The following is a 20431-nucleotide window of genomic DNA, read 5'->3' as shown; positions in this document are numbered from 1 at the left end:
AAGCACCGATTGGTTAGTGCCACGGTGCAATTTGGCTCTTCAGGTGGGCAGGTGGCAGAGGGGCTGCCTGCCCTTGGATCGCCTGTAAGTTAACCCCCCATGTTGGCATATTTTGGTATGCAAATAAACCTGCAGCAATTTTCTCCACGAAAAAGTTGTCTTGGCTGTTTATTTCATCAGGAGATTGCTGTGTGTGGATGGGGAGTGTTTTACCGATATTGGCACTATGTCTGTTACACTTTCATCTTCTCTGAGATGCTGTTGCAGTTTCCTGTTGTGTGAGTATTTGTTACACTTCCCTCCTGTCTGAGATGTTTCTCGTTGTGTGAGACTTTGCTGCCGTTTCCTCTTGTCTGAGATGTTTCTTGTTTTGGAAAACTTTGTTATAGTTTCCTCTTGTTTGAGATGGTGTTGCAGGTTCCTGTTGTGTGAGATGTTGTTTCTTGTCATGTGAGCCTTTGTTACAGTTTCCTTTAGCTGAAACGCTGTTGCAGTTTCCCACTCTCTGACTCTTTGTTGCATTTTCCTCTTGTCTGAGATGTGGTTGCAGTCCCCCCTACCCTGACAAGTTGTTGAGTTTCTCTTAAGTGTGACACTGTTGCAGGGCTCCTTGTCCACGACTGGTCCTTGAACGACCAATAGACTTTGGCAGAAAACTAAGCCCGAATTCAAGCCCTGTACTGCTGAAAAAAAAGTGAATGCAGTGACGTCACCAGTGTGTCATTACTTCTAGTGCAAGGAAGGAAATGGTCCCGAGGGCTGTTTGAACTGTGAAATGCAGCAATATGCAGGCTACAGTGGGTCACTCAGGCCTCTGCCCCCAGTGCCACTGCACCTGCTGCACCAGTGGGAGCCACGCCCCTGAGCGAATCAAAGGTGCGCCGAGAAGCTCGAGAGGGAGCTAATGAATGCGAGGCAACGGAGGGAGGGGGGGAGCGATGGCGGGGAATGGAAGAAAAATGTGACTTCTGGGCTTGTCTCACAGTATTCAGAACTCCACGTATATATGTACTCAGATCATTGATATGGGAAAGAAACTGGAGGCGTACCTAAAGGCGAGACAGAAAGCACCGGTCTCTGGGTTAAGCTATCAGTCTCTGAGGCGCAATCGGTTAGCGCGTTCGGCTGTTAACCGAAAGGTTGGTGGTTCGAGCCCACCCAGGGACGAAGTTTTCTTTACTAACCTCACCTGGTAAATTCATGTTCAAATAGTGTTGCTAAACTACATCCATTACGCCTTCCCACAATTCAACATGAGATCAAAAGAGCTAATAAAATTATCGCTACACTTATAATGACGTGACAGCGCTCTAAAACATCAGACACGCATCATCTTTTCCAGCCTTTACAAAACAATATACAATTAATTTGTGTGTATGATAACCATATATAGCACGGCCGATCGAAGGCCCTGTACGAGTAAATTAATTCGCCCCTCTCTGTGCAAAATCTTCATTCCTCTCACTGTGTGCAAAACCTTTAATGCGGCCGCGCTGGCTGCGCCGTCTCTTGGGGGCGGTAGTGTCCTGTGTCCGACCGTGGGCTGTTCTCTATTTTCGGTCACAAGTAGGAGGGAGGGTGTCGAGTAACCGGCCACACCACGTACTTTATCTTTGGATTCGCTGTCTCAGGTGTTTGGAGTTCACTCTCTGCCCCTTGTGGGCCTTTGCTCTGGCTTGGAATATAGTTAGAGACGTCCCCGTCCTTGCATGTAATAGGGTGCTCTGGACTGAGTGCCTCTCTACATTGTCGTGACTCGTGACACTGCTTGATTGAAACCCCCTCTCCAACCCCTCCCCCCCCCCCCCCCCCCACACACACACAGCGCCCGCAGCATCTTTCCTACTTCAGGTAACATAGCTGGGCAGGCCCAGTGGACATGTGTCATGGTCTTTCCAAAGTCTACAGCCCACTGCTCCCGCCATTTTTGGCGAAGGGGGCATCGGGTCGAATGGTGGTTGAACACCTGCCCAGAGTCGCATGGACTCAAGTTTTGACTGATATGCATACCCCTGAACACTGTAGGGCTGGGGGGTGTTAGGGCCCTATAGATGTTGATGACTTTCCAAGCACGGGCCCTCTTCGCCAGGGTCGCTTTGTCATCTTGCATCCTGGGCATTTAGCCATGATTCTGAGTTGTGTTTTTTCAATGGGCTGGATATTATCAGTCTGATCTCCAAGTGCAGTTTTGCCTGTGAAGTTATGGTAAACGCACTGTACTATGTTTCTCTTGTATTCCATGTGCGCATATGTATGTGTATTATTATTTTATTTTAATTTATTAACGTTTTATAACATGGTATAAAAACATCTCCAGTATCATCATTACTGTATCATAGAAAAAACCAAAACTTAAGAGTTAATAGGAGCAAAACAGAAAAAAAGAAAAAAGAAAACATAAAAGAACCACTTCAATGACTGTAAAATCTTACATTAAACACGACCGAGAGTTGTACATTCATTGGCTTCCATACATTACCATTGACGTAGACAGCGTCTAGTATGAGGACCGTACTCATAAGCCCATACCCTCATCTCCAATTATATCTTTGCTGAAAGCCCAGTTCAAACCCCCACCTGGGATCAGCAAGGTGTAAATATATTGTTAGACGGACCGGGAGGGTCGGCCGAGGACAAGGGGAGAGGTCTCCGGGGAGAGCCGTCTCCAGCGATCGTACAGATGAATAACTTCCCCCCCACAGATATACACCACACAAGGATAGGATTTAACGTTCTTTATAGGTGATTTCTTAAGGTACGATGAAATGGTACAAGGAGGTCTGGACTCAGGGGTCCCCTCGATTCTAGTCTCTTGGTTTGGGAAAAGGGGGTAGCGGGACAGTCTGGTTACCAATCTGGTAGCTGAGATGGTATGGTGGATAGCTCACAATCCTCGAGCTCGGTGTTCTAGCTTGGACGGGCCGCTGCAGCGCCAGCAGGTCCCGGTGAGGGTGGTCGTTACACGGTCCGCGGCAGCGCCAGCAGGTCCCGATGAAGGTGGTCGTTACACGGTCCGCGGCAGCGCCAGCAGGTCCCGATGAAGGTGGTCGTTACAACGGTCCGCGGCAGCGCCAGCAGGTCCCGACGAGGATGGATGATGCAGAAGGCCGCGGCAGCGCCAGCAGGCAGGACGATATTTCACAAGGCAGGGCTACGGCAGCGCCAGTAGTCCGTCAAGGCTGAGTTCTTCTCGGTGTCTCTCGACTCCAGGATACAACTGCCTTCCTGCTCTGGAGCTGCCCTAGTTATAGGTCTGGCGCCCTTTGATGTCCGGACCCTCGCACTTGGAGGTCGGGGGGTCCGGGATGAGGGAGTCCAGACACCCAGCAGGGGGTGGAGCCAGCGCCCGGGGGAGCTGGAGGGCGATCGGCACCTGGCGGGGGAGAGCCATCGACAGTTCTTTCTCCCCTTGACCTGCCAAGTGGTCCGTTCACCTCCTGGGTGGATGGTGGTGCCGGGATGTCGGGGCCGGGCCAGGCCCAGGGTTAGGGTCGAGCTGAGGCCACGCATCCTCGTGGCGCAGTGTCCAAGATGGCGGCTGATCCGGCCGGGGGAGCCGGTAGTGGTTCGGCCCCATGATACATGGCTGTCCGGGGGCAGGAGTTCCGTTGGGAGACGGGGTGCGGGTTGCCCTTGTGGGTAACACCTGGGAGTCCGGGGCTTGGGCCTTGTCATGCGGGGAGGGAGCAAGCCCTTCATGTGGCCTGTCCAACATATATCAAAAAAAGGAGACGAAAAGGAGACACAGCAATGAACAATCTACATTTCTGAGATACTCATGCACATTACCAGTGGCCCGCTAACCAGCCTAATCACTGTATCCTCCATCAGTTTTCCCCAACCCATGGTTCTCAAATTTGTGACAGTTGGTGACCTCTGACACCTTCCCTGCTAAGTAGTTTTGATATAATCCCCCAAATTATTAGGACGATTCTGGGGAGGGAGTAATTCACTGTACAGCTCCGTTTGTGTGTTGCAATAGAGTATATCCCTTGACCATTCTGCTAGAGGAGGAGGCGGACCTTGCGCCCAGTGCACAGCTATTCTGCGCTTTGCGATCAATAACCCCATTTCTATCAATCAATGAATATCTTTCTTTATCTGTTTCAAGTAATCTAGTAGGGCAAGTAGAGGATCCGGTGAGATTGGTGTTTCTACGATATCGCTCAATTCCTGGAACATCAGGCTCCAGTGATTTGCTACATCTGGGCACAGCCAGGCTACGTGTAAAAAATCCCCTGGACTGGCTCTGCATCTATCAAATCAAATCAAAAATTAGCTTTATTCGGTTTTTATTTTAAAAAACGGAAAGACCATAAAGTATATCACATTATCATACAATATATACAAATTTAATTGAAAAGTTGACACAGCGTTTAAAAAAAACTAAAAATAATTAAAACCTAAGGCCTAGCAGCATACTTTTGAGTAGGTCAAAATTCATAGATGTTTGCTACATTTGATCGTACACTTCAAAAATAGGGCAATATATCTTGCGAAGCAATCATTATCTAAAAGCTGCAAAGCAAGGTAGGCTGACCCTCGTGCCCCATAGTTTCAGAATGGGTTTGATCCACCTCCTCTTCTGTTTTAGATAGAATTTACAGAACAGGACTACGTGGATTGATGTTTGCGGGAAAACTTCGTCGCAGGGGCAGTTTGATAAGGTTTTGGACCAGTCATTTATGGTCGGAAAACTTACCAAGCAGTGGAATACATCAAGTCTGAGATGTGTAAGAACAAATCTATCGTACCCGCTTAATGTATAGGCTAAATATGGTTGCATGCCAATGGTAGACCGCATCATTTGGTTAGTTTGAACCGATGGCCGCGATGCTTTAATGGCAAATCTATCACACTCTGCTGTTTCCCGCAAACCATATCTGTGCAGGCGGGCAGGTGTATAATAGACTCTTTGTAAAAATTTAAAGTAGATTAGCCGATGACATCTGTTCAAGGAGATCCGCTGCGTCACCTCACAGCAGTAGCTCCAGGTGTCATCATCTATAGTCATATGTAAGTCAGTTTGCCACTCTAACCGCGATTTAGTGTAAAAGGTTTTGCGGTAGCCTTGAACTGCACTGTATATGCTTGACACCAGCCTACAAGGAGATTTCAATCTTAGCATTGATGAGAAGGGAGCGACTTCTGCTGGCTCTGCCATCTTCTCCCAGGAGCTCTCGCAGGGCGTGTTGCACTCAATAGAAGTGGAATCGCACAAGCGGTGTGACCTCCTGATTTTCGGCCCCAGCCTTAGTCCATCTCCGCACACTTCCGTCAAGGAAGAGGTCACCAACTTTAGTTATGTTAATAGTCTTCAATGCCTTAACCACCCTCCGGTCTCCGCTGATGGGCGACCAGCCGCACCACTCTATTGTGGTTATCGGAGAATATAATATAGCGCTCGCCTGTCTCTTCACCAGGTGGTGCCACGCATGCACCATGGCATTAATCGAATCGAAGATACCAGTTCTGCTGTCGGGAGCATGAAATAAACAGGAGGGGAGAGTGGCCGGGGCAACAGTCATCCTCTCTAGGTGTAAGTGAGGGGATCCAACTGTTGATGTATCCAATGGTAAGCGTGCAAACTTTGTGCTACTCTATAATAAAGTTCCAAACCTGGGGCCCCTAGGCCTCCCAGCGTGTAGGGAAGGGTAAGTAATTTCCACTGGACACGCGGCTGCTTCCCCGTCCAAGCCAATTTCGTCAGTAGTGATGTAATAGTTTTAAAGAAATGTGCCGAAAGGACCATAGGTATGTTTAAGAACAGAAACAGAAACCTGGGGAGTACCACCTTTTTCATCAGTGAAATGCGCCCAAGCAAAGACAGAGGCAGGCAAGGCCAGCGTTCCACATCCTCCTCAAGTTTGGTGACTGCCCTGACATAGTTCTCCCTGAATACTATCTCCGGGTCTGTATGGATCTGAATACCCAGATAGTGTACCGGGTCATTTGACCAAGTGAGAGGGAAATCCATATCAAAGGGAGAAGTTAGCTCAGTCAATGGGAATATTATGGACTTATTCCAATTAATTTTGAATCCAGAAAGTTCCCCAAAGCGGACAACCTCTCTAAACACAGGAGATAAATTAGTCTCAGGATTTCTAATATATAGGAGAGTGTCATCTGCGTATGATGATATTATTACATTATAATTAGGGAATCAAATTCCTCGCTGCCCATGGTATTCTGTGAGTGCGTAGGTAAGGGGTTCTGCAACAATTGCATATAGGAGTGGGGATAGCGGGCAACCTTGTCTAGTGCCTCTAGATATTGTGACGGGAGCAGTGACCAGTGCCTCAATCCTTATTCTTGCAGAAGGAGAGGTATACAGGACAGCCACAAATTAAATAAATATTTTGCCAACCCCATTCTTCTAAACATCGTGCTCATGAATGCCCATTCTACGGAGTCAAAAGCTTTTTCCGCGCCTAGGAAAACTGTGGCAGCCTTGATTTCAGGATTAATGTGTTGTACTACTCTGAAGAAAGTACGCAGACTATATATTAAATTGCGCCTTGGGACAAAACTCGCCTGCTCCGTAATGGCTAGTTTCGGTACCAGCGGAGCGAGTCGGTTGGTGAGTATCTTGGTGCATATTTTGGTATCAACATTCAACAGGGACAATGGGCGGAAAGAGGAGCACTCATCAGGAGGCTTACCAGGTTTCAATATTGTGACCATCAAAGCTTCTCTCATTGATGGGGGCATCTCAGCAGATTCTCTGATTTCTTCAAATAATGTCACCAAGTGGGGAACTAGGAGATCTCTATGGGGCATATCAGCAACACCCGGGGATAATTATCGCTCAGCGCTCCAAGCGTGAGGATAATTATCGCCGGGTAACGTGGATTTTTATCACTGAGATAGCGTGCTATTAGCAACGCTCATCTCCTCAGCGATAAAAATCCTCACGCTAATTGCCCAACGTGAGATTATCGCTGGAAACCCAGCGATAATCTCACGCAATGTGTCGTTAGCTTGCTGATAGGGACTCACAAACTTAGCCATGATATCCACCCTCCATAGGATATCATGGCTAAGTCAGTCCTGAAGCAGGAATAAGGAAAGTAGCGATAACAGGGGTTATCGCTACTTTTCTTGCCGCTATGCTTCATAGCGTGGGGCTTGATGATAGGAGAAATGTCGCTTAGCGACATTTCTCCTGTCATGCTAGGTCAGGAACGCCCACTTTGCATCTTATTAGAGATGCAAAGCTGGGCGTAAAGAATCCCCATGCTAAAGCAAGGTTTCACGCGTTAGGGTGGCCTTGCTAATTAGGCGAAAAAATTATCGCCGCTTTTTGGACGAAAACGGCGCAAAAGCGGCGATAATTTTTTATCGCCTGCTTGTAAATATGCCCCTAAATTCCTTGAAAAAGGCCACTTGTAAGGCCATCCGGCCCAGGGACACTTCACGAGCGCATACCTATTAAGGCCTCGTGAATCTCCCAGGCCTCCAGGGGTCTCATCAGATATTCACGGTGCTCATTGGTTAGCCAAGGCAGCTTAATGTGTTCAAGGTAGTCTAGAATGTTGCTCTCATCTGCAGTCGTGCAAGAGCGATAAAGTTCATAATAATACTAGCCAAATTGAATTGCAATACTTTCAGGATCAGTCAGTGACACACCCGCATCCGTACGGATTGCCGAAGCCCTTCTCCAATATCACAGCAGCGCTGCCAATGTTTCCCCTGGGCGCTCTCCCTTTCTATATACTCTAGCCACTGCACATTTATCCATATGTTTGATTTTACATTCAGCCACTTCATGATACTCCTCCAATGTCTTTTTTAGTTCTTCTGCGCTATTAGCTTACTCTCGGCGTCACAAACCCAGCTCTAGGTCAGTCTGGTGTTTTTCTAAGCTATCCAGGCAGCCTCTGAAAGAGCAGAGCACTCCCAGTGCTTGGAAATTGCAATGACCCTAATATAGACTTTAAATGTTTCCCAGACAGTGGAGAACCTGGGTACAGAACCAATATTCTTTGTAAAAAATTCTTCTATAGCTTCGGATATGGCAGCTTTAAAGGCACTATCCAGCAGTGAGTAGGGGGGGGGGAATCTCCATGTGAATGGGGCTGGTCTCTTCAGCAGACTTAGCAACTCAAGTAACATAGGTGAATGATCTGATATGGTACGTCGGTGTATCGTGCATTCCCTAACCATTGGGTATAGTGCTCTCGCTAGGAGCCAATAATCTATCCATGTGTGTAGTTCATGTGGGGCTGAATAATGAGTGTAACCTGGGGAACGGGTGCTCCAAACGTCTACCAAATCCAAGCGCACCAGAGCATCCACAATGAGTTTCGCAGAAGCCAAAGTGCATTGAGACGGACCCATTGAACGGTCTAGTGCCGAGTCAAGGACACAGTTGAAATCGCCTCCCACAATGAGCTGCAATGTGGTATTTATGTATGGACATGTTAATAGGGTTTGGTAAAACTGTGGGCTGTCGTAGTATGGCCCATAGACGTTAATCACTGGCAAATCTAGACCTTTTCCGCTGCACCTAGGAATAGTGTATCGTCCCTCAGCGTCTGCCACAACCGGATCTAATATAATTCCTGATTTCGGGTTGACCCATGTGAGCACCCCCTAGCATGTGTCGAGCAGCCAGCCGTATGAAAGGGTCCTTGCAGTACTCTCTGCATGAGGATCTCACCATCTGCAGGTGGGTGGATTTCCTGTGGAAGAGCAAAATCTATGACATGCTGTTTGAGGTATGCAATAACGTTTCACACTTTGCGGTAATTATTAAGACCTCTGACATTCCATGTAAGGTATCTCACCTTCTTACATTCTCCTTGCGCCATCTTTAAAGAATCCGGGTGACTAAGTTGAGCATGTCTATCTGGCAACAGCCTATCGTGCTTATTACAGATTTTATGGTCCATACACTCACTGTGGTTCAAAAAATAAACAAATGTTAACTTCCTCCCCCACACACGCCGCGTCATCCCCAACTTGACGTGGACGAAATATCCCCCCCTCCCAACACCCAAACAAAAATGGCATAGTGCCATAAAGTGGAGCACACGCTGGGGCGGATGTTATCTCTCCACCAACCCCCACTCCACCGAAGCAGAGTGAAAATTACAGCCATCAAGAACCACATGAATCATCGTGCCCCCTTCAACATTGCAGCATACCTTAGTCACAAGGCGGGGTTCAGACTCCTTTCTCCCTAAAAAAAATCACATATCAGCCACTAGGTTACGAGCACACAATTTTCTCAACAAAATATAACCAGCTCCCCCATGAACTTTTGTATACATTGAGAAGCAAGTTCAAAGCATCAAGGTGTTGTGACCTTTCAGGGGCCGCTGATTGGCGCGCTCACAATCATGCCATTAATTAGCATTTGTCAATAATATATTGCATCATGAATCGCTCTCCAATACCTGTGTGACCTTGTAGTCATTCTGCTTGCTAGGATGTGGCTATCTAGATGGCCCACACACAACTGCAGGGCAAAGACCTTAACGCCTTCTCAAGCCTTCATGGTAAATGCACATCTCCACACACAGTATAACATTTGGCGAATAACGCAGTTGACAATTTGAAAGACCTCCCCCTCCCTCATTTATATGGGCACTAATGGCATGTTGTCTGACCAAGCCACTAATCCTATTCATCCAGGTTGCCCCCTACAGCTCCCATCAATTGCTCAGCGTCACTCTGACACGGCTGTATTTTTTAGTAGTCCTTTAGGGCTTCCTGTAGGGATTTAGGGTCTAAGAAAATCTTTGATAATCCATTTATCGTGACCCTGAGTCTGGCAGGATAGAGCATGGCATACTCAAGATTGTGAGCTCATAATGTGCATTTCAAAGGTGGAAATTGCCTCCGTGCCTCCTGAACCTTGATGCTAAAGTCAGAGAAAAGCGAGATGGATGAGCCCTCATACTGCATGTCCCCTATTTCCTTTGCTCTTTAAAGGGCGGCATCCCTGTCCCTGTAATTCAGGCGTTTGGCGATGATCGGGTGCAGCGGCGCATCTGGGGGAGGCCTAGGACCGAGAGAGCGGTGGGCGCACTTAATCACAAACATGGAGGAGAAAATTTCCCAGACCAGTAGAGTCACTAAGAGGTTTTCCGTGAATAACTCCATGTTCCCTGTAGCGGTAGATTCTGGAAGGCCAGTGATTCGAATATTGCTTCTTCTAGACCTGGCTTCCAAGTCTTCCGTCTTGTCCTGCAGCTGTTCAAGGGCCTTATTGAGTTGTTTATGAGCTACGTCAGTTTCCATATGAGCTTCCTCAACCTCTGACACACGCCGCTCAACCATATCAAGCCTTTGAGCATGCTTATCTAAGCGCTTGGACATACGGTCCATACAAATGGCTAAGAAGTCAATTTTGCCATCAATTGTGCTTAGGCTTAATTGCATGTTGGCTAGGATTTGACGCAAGTCAGCAGGCGCTTCCACAGACATGTCACACTATTCAGGGGAGGGCTGAGAGTCACCCACTTCACGGGCCCTTATTTTCCACTGGTCAAATTGAAGCTTGGATTGGACCTTGTCTACTTTTCCCATCGTGGAAGGGACCATGTCGCCCGTTGCCCCACAAGCCGTCTCCGTAGGAGGCACTCACACTATAATTAGCTGGCACTGACTGAGTCCAGGGTAAGCCAGACAGATTTAGACTACACCTTTCCCACACTTTATTAGAATGTGCAGCACTTTAAGCGATGGGGGAAGGGCAAAACAGTGTTTCCTTGCCACATGTCCAGTACCCCAAGTAACTCCAGCTCAATCAGTGCTATCCACAGAGGTAGCAGCCAACTAGCACCGCCTGGCTCGGGAGACCACTGAGGGGCGAAAGTCCAAGTACACAGCAAAAGGGCACTTATGTTGGGTATTCAGTAATTGTAGAAGGGGTGCCTTATCTAACTGTGGTTGGTGTTCAAGAGGAGGAGTCTCATGCATCAGAAAGGTACATGCAGGCTTAACTCAGTTTGGTGCTTCAGGAGAGAACGGTGCCCTCATGGTGCAGCCCGTCTCGTGCTGTCAGTCTCCAGGGCTCACTCCCTCAGGCACCCAGCAGCATTCCCCACTTACCGATCATAGTAGCCTTGCCTCTGTGCAGGACCCAGGCAGGAGCAAGTGACTCTCCTCCCCCGCCACTCGTAAAAAACCATTGAAATTCCCCCGTTATAGTTAGTTCAGATAACTATAACTCGCGCGCCCGCAATCCACTGCTCATGACGTCACATATTACATCACTCATGACATGGTCAGTGGCATCACTCATGACATCACTGATGACATCATCCTTGTGATAGAGTGGCGGTCGCGCAAGTTATAGTTATCTGAACTAACTATAACGGGGGAATTTCAATGGTTTTTTACGAGTGAAATGTCCAGCTAACTATAACATGTGTGAAACCTATGGTTTTTTAAGTGAATTTGCAAGATTTTTTAAATGCTAATTCCTAACTATAACGTGTGTGAAACCTATGGTTTATTAAGTGAATTTGTAAGGTTTTTTAAATGCTAAGTTATGTATGTATTATTATATTTTTTATATATTTATTTTACAATAAGTTACCTCTGGATATAGTTATAGATTGACTGTATCCTGTAATATGGAATGGCTCGTTTAAAATGTTTTTTTGGTTTTTTTAAGGTTTTTCACCGTGCGCGCAATGTTTACTGACAAAGGCTAGGGGGTCAGGAACTCTCTACCCTGCCCCCTTTTCACGTTCTCCACCTTTCTTTTTCACTGTCAAACACAAAACACACAAAATGGCGGCCGACACTTCCTGATTTCGACCAATTCGAATGTTGACTGACATGTAACCACCAATCAGAATTACGCTTGCGCACGTTATGGTGCGCGCACCGTGCGTGCTTATAGATATTTATGTACTTTTAACTGCAATTTTCTCAGGATGTACTGAACAGATTGACACCATATATGCAAAAGGCACATGCCTGACCTGAGGACTACCTCTTTGCCAAATTTCAAGTAATTCTGTTCAGCCGTTCGGGCTGTACCTTCGACTAAAGGTCCTATGGGAAAATGCATAGGGAAAACGCATTTTGGGACCCCCTTTTTTCTCAGCCCCCGCTTGACGAATCACCCCGAGACTTTCAGGGTAGGAGCTGAGCGGAGCGCACCATTAGTTTTGAAAATTTCGCGAGGATTCGTCAACCGGCGCCAAAGTTATTCAAAATAGAATTTTCAAATTTCCTATGGAAACTCGGTCCTAACTATAACTATCTACTGGCGACCGCCAGTAGATAATATATATGTTCACAGAAAAAAACATAGGTTTCAGGGATGTTATAGTTAGTTGTACATTTCACTCATACAAAACCATAGAAATTCGGCCGTTATAGTTAGTTGAGCTAACTATAACTCACGCCCCCGCAATGCACTGCTGATGACATCACATATTACATCATTCATGACATGGTCAGTGACATCACGGATGACATCACTGATGACATCTCAAATGACATAATTGATGACATTATCCAGTGAATGTGTGTTTCTGTAAAGTTCAAATATGTTTTATAAATATATTGGCCAAGGTATATTGAAGAATGAGTGGGTGTATAAGTGTGTGGATGGAGGATTTAGTAGGTGTGTGATTGACTGCATAAGTGAGTGATTAAATGTGTCTTACTGAATTCATGGGTTAGTGACTAAACTGTGTGAATGTCTGTATCAGTCTGTCTATTGCTGTGTAAACTGCTGCATTGGTTGATGAGTAGCTACATGAGTGTCTATATGGGTTATTAATTGGTGGTCTGATTATTTGTATGGGTGCCAGAGTGCGTGTGTGGGTGGGTGGGAGGTGTGTCACTTTGTGCATAGATGTGTGAGTTCTTTATTCACTGGGTGTATGGGTTCAAGACTGCATGTGGAAACAGCTGTATGGGTGAGTGAGTGTGTGTATGGGTGCATTGGTGAGTGAATGGATATCTCAGTGCTACATGTCCAAGTAACTACATATGTAAAACGCAGTGCATGAGAGAGTTGGAGTATATAAATGACTATACGTGAGAGTCAGTGATTGTGAGAGTGCTGTATGGATGAGTGTGTACTTGTATCAGTGATTGTATAACAGGGTAAGTATAGGTTAGTATCACTATGAATAAGTGAGGTTGTGTGTGTAAACTGTATAGCTGAGTAAATTGAAGTGTGGTTGATTCTTTGCATGACTGACTAGATGTGTGAGTAACTCTGGATGAGTGACGGTGTGTAAGTGTTTGTATACGTGTATGTGTAGTGCTCAAGTCACGCAGGTAGTTGTCGTTCAGAGAAGTTTTATTCAGGATAGTTACAAGATGATAAAGAGCCCCCACCAGGAGCAGCCATCAAGCTGCTCAGCCCACTCAACTGTGTCTTCTCAGACTGAAACATAACATTCTATACAGCATCATCAAAGTAACATTCCATTGGTGGTAAATAGCATTGCATTTACTAAAGCCAGGATATTACATATCCCCCTTTCTTATACGGAAAAGCAAAATGAAAAGAAAACAAAAGAGGAGAAGTGGAGATCAAGAGAGAATTGAACATACCAAAGTAAAGAAAAGAATGAAGAGAAGAAACAAGAAGATAAGAAAAGAAAACTGATAGAAGTTCAAGAGAACAAGAAAGATGGAAAAACAACTGGAAAAACAACTGATAGGCACAACCCATCCTCCCTTCTGCAAAGAAAAAGGAAGGACAAGGAAACAAGTGACTATAACAAAGAGCAAGTTAGTCAATGTCAAGACAGTATATGGGTCAGGACCCATAGAATCTTCGAACAGCATATGGAGATTATAGAACGTTAACCAGATAATATGGGTGTGAACCCATGACTAAACCCTAGGAAACAAATGGTTAACAAATGCAAACATATTCTAATTTATGCATAAATGTGCTAAACAGACTAAAACCCATAGCAAATGTACAATGTAGAACAACTGAACTAATCGTACAATCCTATGAAGGAAAATAAAATGGAGAAAACAGACTGTAATGTGAATATAACAAATCAAACAATGGACTCCAAAAGTGAGAACTTCGGGTCCTTGAATGCACAATGTAAATCCAAGAAAATCACTGTACAACTGAAACCCATTGCAGTCCCAGAGTAGGAAGCAAAAAGCATGCAAAAAGGGACTCTTGACGGCGAACCTTTGCATAGATCCTCTGTGAGAGGGAAAACAGAATAATGAAATGGACTCTTGGCGGCGTTTACCAACTTGGCGCATACCTAGGGTCCATGGACAATAGCGTTGAAGGCAGAACTGAGATCCATGCCATTACAGTATGTTTGTCTATACTAGTGTTGTATTGATGAGTCACTGCATGTATGAGTGACTGTATGGGTGAATGAGTGGATGTGTGTGTAGACCTAGGAATCAGTGCGTGCATACGTAGTAACTGGTATTTGTGTCTCTATTGTTTCGAAAATAGTAGTCTGTATTTTAGAGTGGGTGTCTCAAAGGTTTTATTAAGGTATGAGGAGGATCATCGGATTTTCACATGGATGATGTCATCAGTGATGGCATCAGAGACGTCACTGACCATGTCATGAATGATGTAATATGTGACATCATCAGTAGTGCATTGCGGGGGCATGAGTTATAGTTAGCTCAACTAACTATAACGGCCGAATTCCTATGGTTTTGTACGAGTGAAATGTACAACTAACTATAACATCCCTGAAACCTATGGTTTTTTCAGTGAATTTCAAAGGTTTTTTAAATGCTAATTTGTAACTATCACGTCCCTAAAACCTATGGTTTCTTCAGTGAATTTCAAAGGTTTTTTTAAATGCTAATTTCGAATTATAAAGTTCATTAAACCTATGGTTTTTTCAGGGATTTTAAAGTATCATTCCATTCTCAACCTTGTGAAAACAGCGATATCACCAGTTTTCCAGCAATAGCTTCCGCAAAAAAAAAATCACCACAAATGATTGCAACAACTAACACTAATAATAATAACAAAACAGGTGATAAGCTGCGTAAGCAGTAGGAATGTAACATCTGCCTTTTACTGGTGTAAAGTAGGAAGACTACCAACAGTGTGAAAAGGAGCCCAACCCAGAATCACATCTGAAGACCAACTCATGTCATAGAGCTACTGATCATGCACCTCCCACACCCAATAAGGCCACAAAACCCACTGCCACCACCCTCAGGACCTCCCACCCAGACTCCCCCCTACTACCACCGAAGTAGCGTACAACAGGACTGCAGACCTTCCAAAAACGGCATGGCCCCTCAGGCACATAATAGCTGAAATTTGCGGGATGTGGCAACCAAACATGTTTGAAGGATGCAAGTCACCCACCAATAATAATGCACACAATACCAAGTGTAGCGGTGATGTGCTGGACAGACCTCACTATGCAGAGCACAATCCTCTCCATGTGTACATATACTACTGATGCTTGTAGTGTTGTGGACAGTGGACGCAACCATGTTACCTCAGGCAGTGGTGAAGATCTCGGTAATGTACCTGTGTCGTCTTACCCTGTAAGCAAAAGTGCAGTGAGCTGGTCCAACGTACACCACTCCAGTGTAAAAGTGTGAATAAATAGGCCGGGACTCTGGGCGTGGTTCACTTGTATGAAGGTCAACGCGTCTGCCAGAGCGGCCGCCCTCACCCTGCCACGTGGCTTCCGCCAAGACTGCGGGCCTCCTCGACACAGGCCCCCTGCGAACACAGCGGCACAGCACCACAGAGTTACATCTGTACACACTACTGCCTTCGATCTACACTGCAGACAGCAGGGCTCACAATCCAGATGGAGTCGCGATTACACATGACGCAGTCCAGTAGGCAAGACACATTGCTCCCAGTGTGACACGTATGGACCACGCATCATCGCAGTCTGCGCTCATGCTAAGCGTCAGAGGTACCACTAACTCAGTACACCACAAGTCACTGCCACGTGGCCTTACTGAGGCAAAATTCATTAGACAAAAGACAATGCTCCCAGTGTGGCCCGCCCGGACCACGCATCAACGCAGGGTGCGCACACGCTGAGTGCTTAAGGTATCACTAACTCACTGCGCCACAAGTCATCGCCATGTTGCCTTATTAAGGCAGAACTCAGTAGGCAAAAGACATTGCTACCAGTGCAGCCCCCCCGGACCACGCATCATCGCAGGGTGTGCACACGCTGAGTTCTTCAGGTGCCACTAACTCACTGCACGACAAGTCATCACCACGTAGCCTTATTAAGGCAGAAATCATTAGACAAAAGACATTGCTACCAGTGCGGCCCACCCGGACAACGCATCATCGCAGGTTCCGCACATGCTGATTGTTTCAGGTGCCACTAAGTGTGCAGCTCAACTCAACGCCACGTGGCTGTGGGCCCTTGCTGACCACTGCCTCCGATCGACACTGCAGTCAGCAGGTCTCACAATTAAAATTGAGTCTTGATTCATTAATTACAGAGTTCAGTAGGCAACTAACTACAACGTCTTCGAAACTTAAATAATATCCTTTCAGTATCCTTGCTTCAAGAACTTTTTTGATATCAATTATAGCTTTAGTAAAATGACCAAATTCATCTTGCAAGTCCAAAGGAACACTGAATGGCAGTCTACACTGCGGACAGCAGAGCTCACAGTTCGAATTCAGTTTTGATTTATTTATTGCAGAGTGAACTGTACTCTATGTCATTGGATTTTCTCAAGAGGAAGTCCCAAAAAGCATTCCTCGATGTCTGTGCTGACTACTGCCTTCGATCTACACTGCGGACAGTAGGGCTCACAATTCAGATGGAGTCGCGATTGCAGACGACGCAGTCCAGTAGGCAAGAGACATTGCTCCCAGTGTGGCCCACCCACACCATGCATCATCGCTGGCTGCGCACACGCTGCACACCACACCTACCACTAACTCTGTACAGCTCAAGTCAACGCCACGTGGCTGTGGGCCCTTCATGACCACTGCCTCCGGTCTACACTGTGGTCAGCAGGGCTCACAATTCAAGATTAGTACCGTTGCAAATTGTGTAAGAGACTATAATCGGTTAAGAAATCCAAATGCTCCCAATCTGTGCAGCTAAAGTCAATGCCACGTGGCTGTGGACCTTTGCTGACCGCTGCCTCCGGCCTACACTGTGGTCAGTAGGGCTCACAATTCAAATTCAGTCTGGATTCATTAATTTCAGAGTCCAGTAGGCAACTAACTATAACGTCCCCGAAACCTACACATTTCGACAATGTATTCCATACATATTTCATGTTTTGTTACCTACAATGCTGCCAGCAGAGCTCACAATTTACATTGAGGCATGATTTATTAATTGCAGACAGAATTGTACTCTATGTCCTCGGATGTTCTCAGGAGGAAGTGACAAAAAGCATTCCTCGATGTCTGTGCTGACTACTGCCTTCCATCTACATTGCAGATTGCAGGGCTCACAATTCAGATCGAGTTGAGATTGCAGATGACGCAGTCCAGTAGGCAACAGACATTGCTACCAGTGTGGCCATCCCGGACCACGCATCATCGCTAGCTGTGCACACGCGGAATGCTTCTGATGCCCCTACCTCAGTACACCACAACTCATGATCCCTTTATGACAGAATCTTTTGTGTATGATTTCAGATCTGATGCCCCCTACCTCAGTGTACCACAAGTCATGAACACTTTACGATAGAATCTTTTGTGTATTATTTCACCTCCCCTAACTTAGTGCAGCACAAATCATTGACCCTGCATGATTGATTCTCTGTGTGTGATCCGATGATTAGTATTGTAATTGTTGCCAGCACCAACCATTCCCAGAGGGCTGGCTTAAACTCAACCCACACACATCTAGCACAGACGTCACTGGACATGTGACCCTGGTAATAAAAAAGGAGTCGAGCGCAGGTGCCCGTACCCAATTCCACTATCCATCTGTGTCCGTGTGTTCATTATGTATGCAACATGCTGCTCCTGGGCCCTACCACATTACATTGTGCTCTGGACAGTGTATGCAACCAACTTACCTTTGACAGTGGGACAAAACTTTGATTATGTAACTTTGTCTCGGTCATTGTACAAGTATGTACGTAGAGACTGGATGATTAGAGTACTGCAAGGAGAGTGTATAGGGAATTTATAAGTGCGTGAGGATTGGCGGAGTGATTGTATATGTTGGCACAGCCTAACTCTGACAACGAGCTTGTCTCTAATTTGCTGCCCTCCATGTCCCAAAAACTGAAATTTGGACTTTGCATGGCCCTGTATTGCTACAGATGCAATACTCCACTGAATGTGCAATAAACATTCCCATCCACACAGATGTGTCATGTCCACCATTATTCCTGTGTGGAACTATGGATGAATGTAGGGTCAGTGATTCCCCATACCTTCCATGTTGGCCATGTTGTGGGACTTGGCTCACAGAGTGACACATTGATGCTTGTGACCCGGGTGACGGCAGCACTACAACAAGAACACCCGCATGCCAGTGTTGCAAGATGTTTTAAGCATTCTCTAGCCCAAAGTCTGGCAACAGTGCCGCATCAGTTGATTCTTCATACAGCTCACAATGGAGCCACGCCCATAGCTCCGGAGACATTCTTTACAACCTCAAGCAGGACTGGCATACGCCAGGCCAGCCCACTCTGCTTAAGCTTACAGGGAAGGACAACAATGCTACATGGCCCAGATTTTCATTGTAGTGATCTGCTGGTCTAGTTGTCAGTATGCCACAGCCACTCCCTCACGGTTGGTATACACCCACACCATACTCATCCAGCACAGGCGTCACAGGACACATGACCCTACCAATAAAAAAAGATTGGGCGCACGTGCTCTACGCCATTTTAGAGTTGCTCCCACCACATGCACTGTGATGGCCCGTCCCAGTGGTGCGGACACCTCATGGAGGCCTGAGCCATCGAACAGGGGGGTCTACCACCATGTGCGTGGCCTCACTGGTCACTGAGTTAGTGGCACCGCAAGGACTGAGCGGGTGTGCAACCTGCGATGATGATAGGTGCACTAATATGTCCTCTGCCATGAAAAAATCAAAATGCAGCACCAAATGTAAGACTTGTAGGCTTGATGAGGAGGGTGCCCTGTCCGCGAAAAGTTGAGCAGTGAGGCCTGGGTGCACAGCGGTGGGCAAATAAGTCTGGGCGTTGGGAGTGGATAGGGTGCAGCAGCCTTGATGCACAAAGGCAGCACAGCAATTTAGGCGTACGCAGTCGTATATACTCTGCCATTATTAATTCTGTACTATGTTTCAGATGTGGGAGCTTGAGGGCTCCACTAGGTCCCGGCACGTGGTTGGAGACACAGCGGTGGAGTAAAGGTGAGCTGTAAGGGTTTTGTCCACAGTATGGGCACTCACTGTCCTTCATCTCATCCTTTCTCTCCTTCACACTCTTTCTCTCTCTCTTCCTCTCACACTGTTTCTCTCTTTCTCTCTCTCTTCCTCTCTCACACTCTTGCTCTCTCTCTCTTCCTCTCTCTCACTGTTTCTCCCACACTCTTCGTTTCTCTCACTCTTTCTCTTTTTATCTCTGTCTTCCTCTCACTCACTCTCTTTCTTTTTCTCTCTCTCTTCCTCTCACTCTCAGCGTTTCTATCTTTCTCTCTGTCTTCCTCTCACTCTCTTTCTTTTTCTCTCTCTCTTCCTCTCACTCTCAGCGTTTCTATCTTTCTCTCTGTATTCCTCTCACTCTTTCTTTCTTTTTCTCTCTGTCTTCCTCTCACTCTTTCGTTCTCTCTCTATATCTCTTTCTCTCTCCTTTGATGGACACATGACGCACAATCTTATCTTGCTTTTTGTCTAGAAGGCCTGCGATGATGCGTGGCCATCCTGCAATGAACACTCAACCTAAATTGATTTTGTCTTCGCCGTGTGTACACAATGGGTGAGGAGGTTGCTTCGGCATGTGGTGGACCCTCTTCGACACATGCCGGTGGCGGAAGGTGAGCAGAGAGGTTTGTTTGCGCAGCGGTAGGCAGTCACCTCCGGGCAGTGGGAGTGGATGGGGTGCAGCAGCCTGTTTGCGCAGCGGCAGGCAGTCACCTCTGGGCAGAGGGAGTGCATGGGGTGCAGCAGCCTGCATGCACAGCAGCTGTCATACACATCTTGGCAGTGGGAGTGGATGGGGTGCAGCAGCCTGGGTGCGCATCGGCGGGTAAACACCTGTCGACAGTGGGAGTGGATGGGGTGCAGGAGCCAGGGTGTACAGCAGTGGGTAGACACCTCTGGGGAGGGGAACTGGATGGGGTACACTAGCCTGGATACACAAAGGTGGCACAGCAATTTAGGCATGCTCAGTTGTATGTACTCTGCCATTACTGATTCCATACTATGTTTCAGATGACTAAGCTTGAGGACTGCCCTATATCCCGGCACGTGGTTGGAGACACACCGGTGGCAGAAAGGTGAGCTGTGAGGATTTTCTCCATAGTGTCAACACTCCCTCTCCATCTCTTCCTTTCTGTCACTCA

General features: G+C 46.6%; 1 long non-coding RNA gene and 1 other non-coding gene across 2 annotated transcripts in view; one reads left to right on the top strand and one right to left on the bottom strand.

The window, feature by feature from the left end:
* Nucleotides 1-1093: 1093 nt before the first annotated feature.
* Nucleotides 1094-1167, top strand: TRNAN-GUU (transfer RNA asparagine (anticodon GUU)). The gene has a single exon. It is a non-coding gene; the product is annotated as a tRNA-Asn (tRNA).
* Nucleotides 1168-4101: 2934 nt separating this feature from the next.
* LOC146780468 (uncharacterized) overlaps nt 4102-20431 on the bottom strand; it is a 74821-nt gene continuing 58491 nt past the window's right edge. Inside the window, exons 4-5 of the long non-coding RNA XR_014972152.1 lie at nt 9150-9184; nt 4102-4255 (exon numbers count right to left, since the gene is read on the bottom strand). This is a non-coding gene — a long non-coding RNA (uncharacterized LOC146780468). The remainder of the gene's footprint in view (nt 4256-9149; nt 9185-20431) is intronic.

The sequence above is a fragment of the Triturus cristatus genome, chromosome 12 (assembly GCF_964204655.1).
Source record: "Triturus cristatus chromosome 12, aTriCri1.1, whole genome shotgun sequence".
Classification (NCBI taxonomy): Eukaryota; Metazoa; Chordata; class Amphibia; order Caudata; family Salamandridae; genus Triturus; species Triturus cristatus.
The sequence above is the reverse complement of the archived record's forward strand: the minus strand, read 5'-3'. Positions and strand labels throughout refer to the sequence as shown.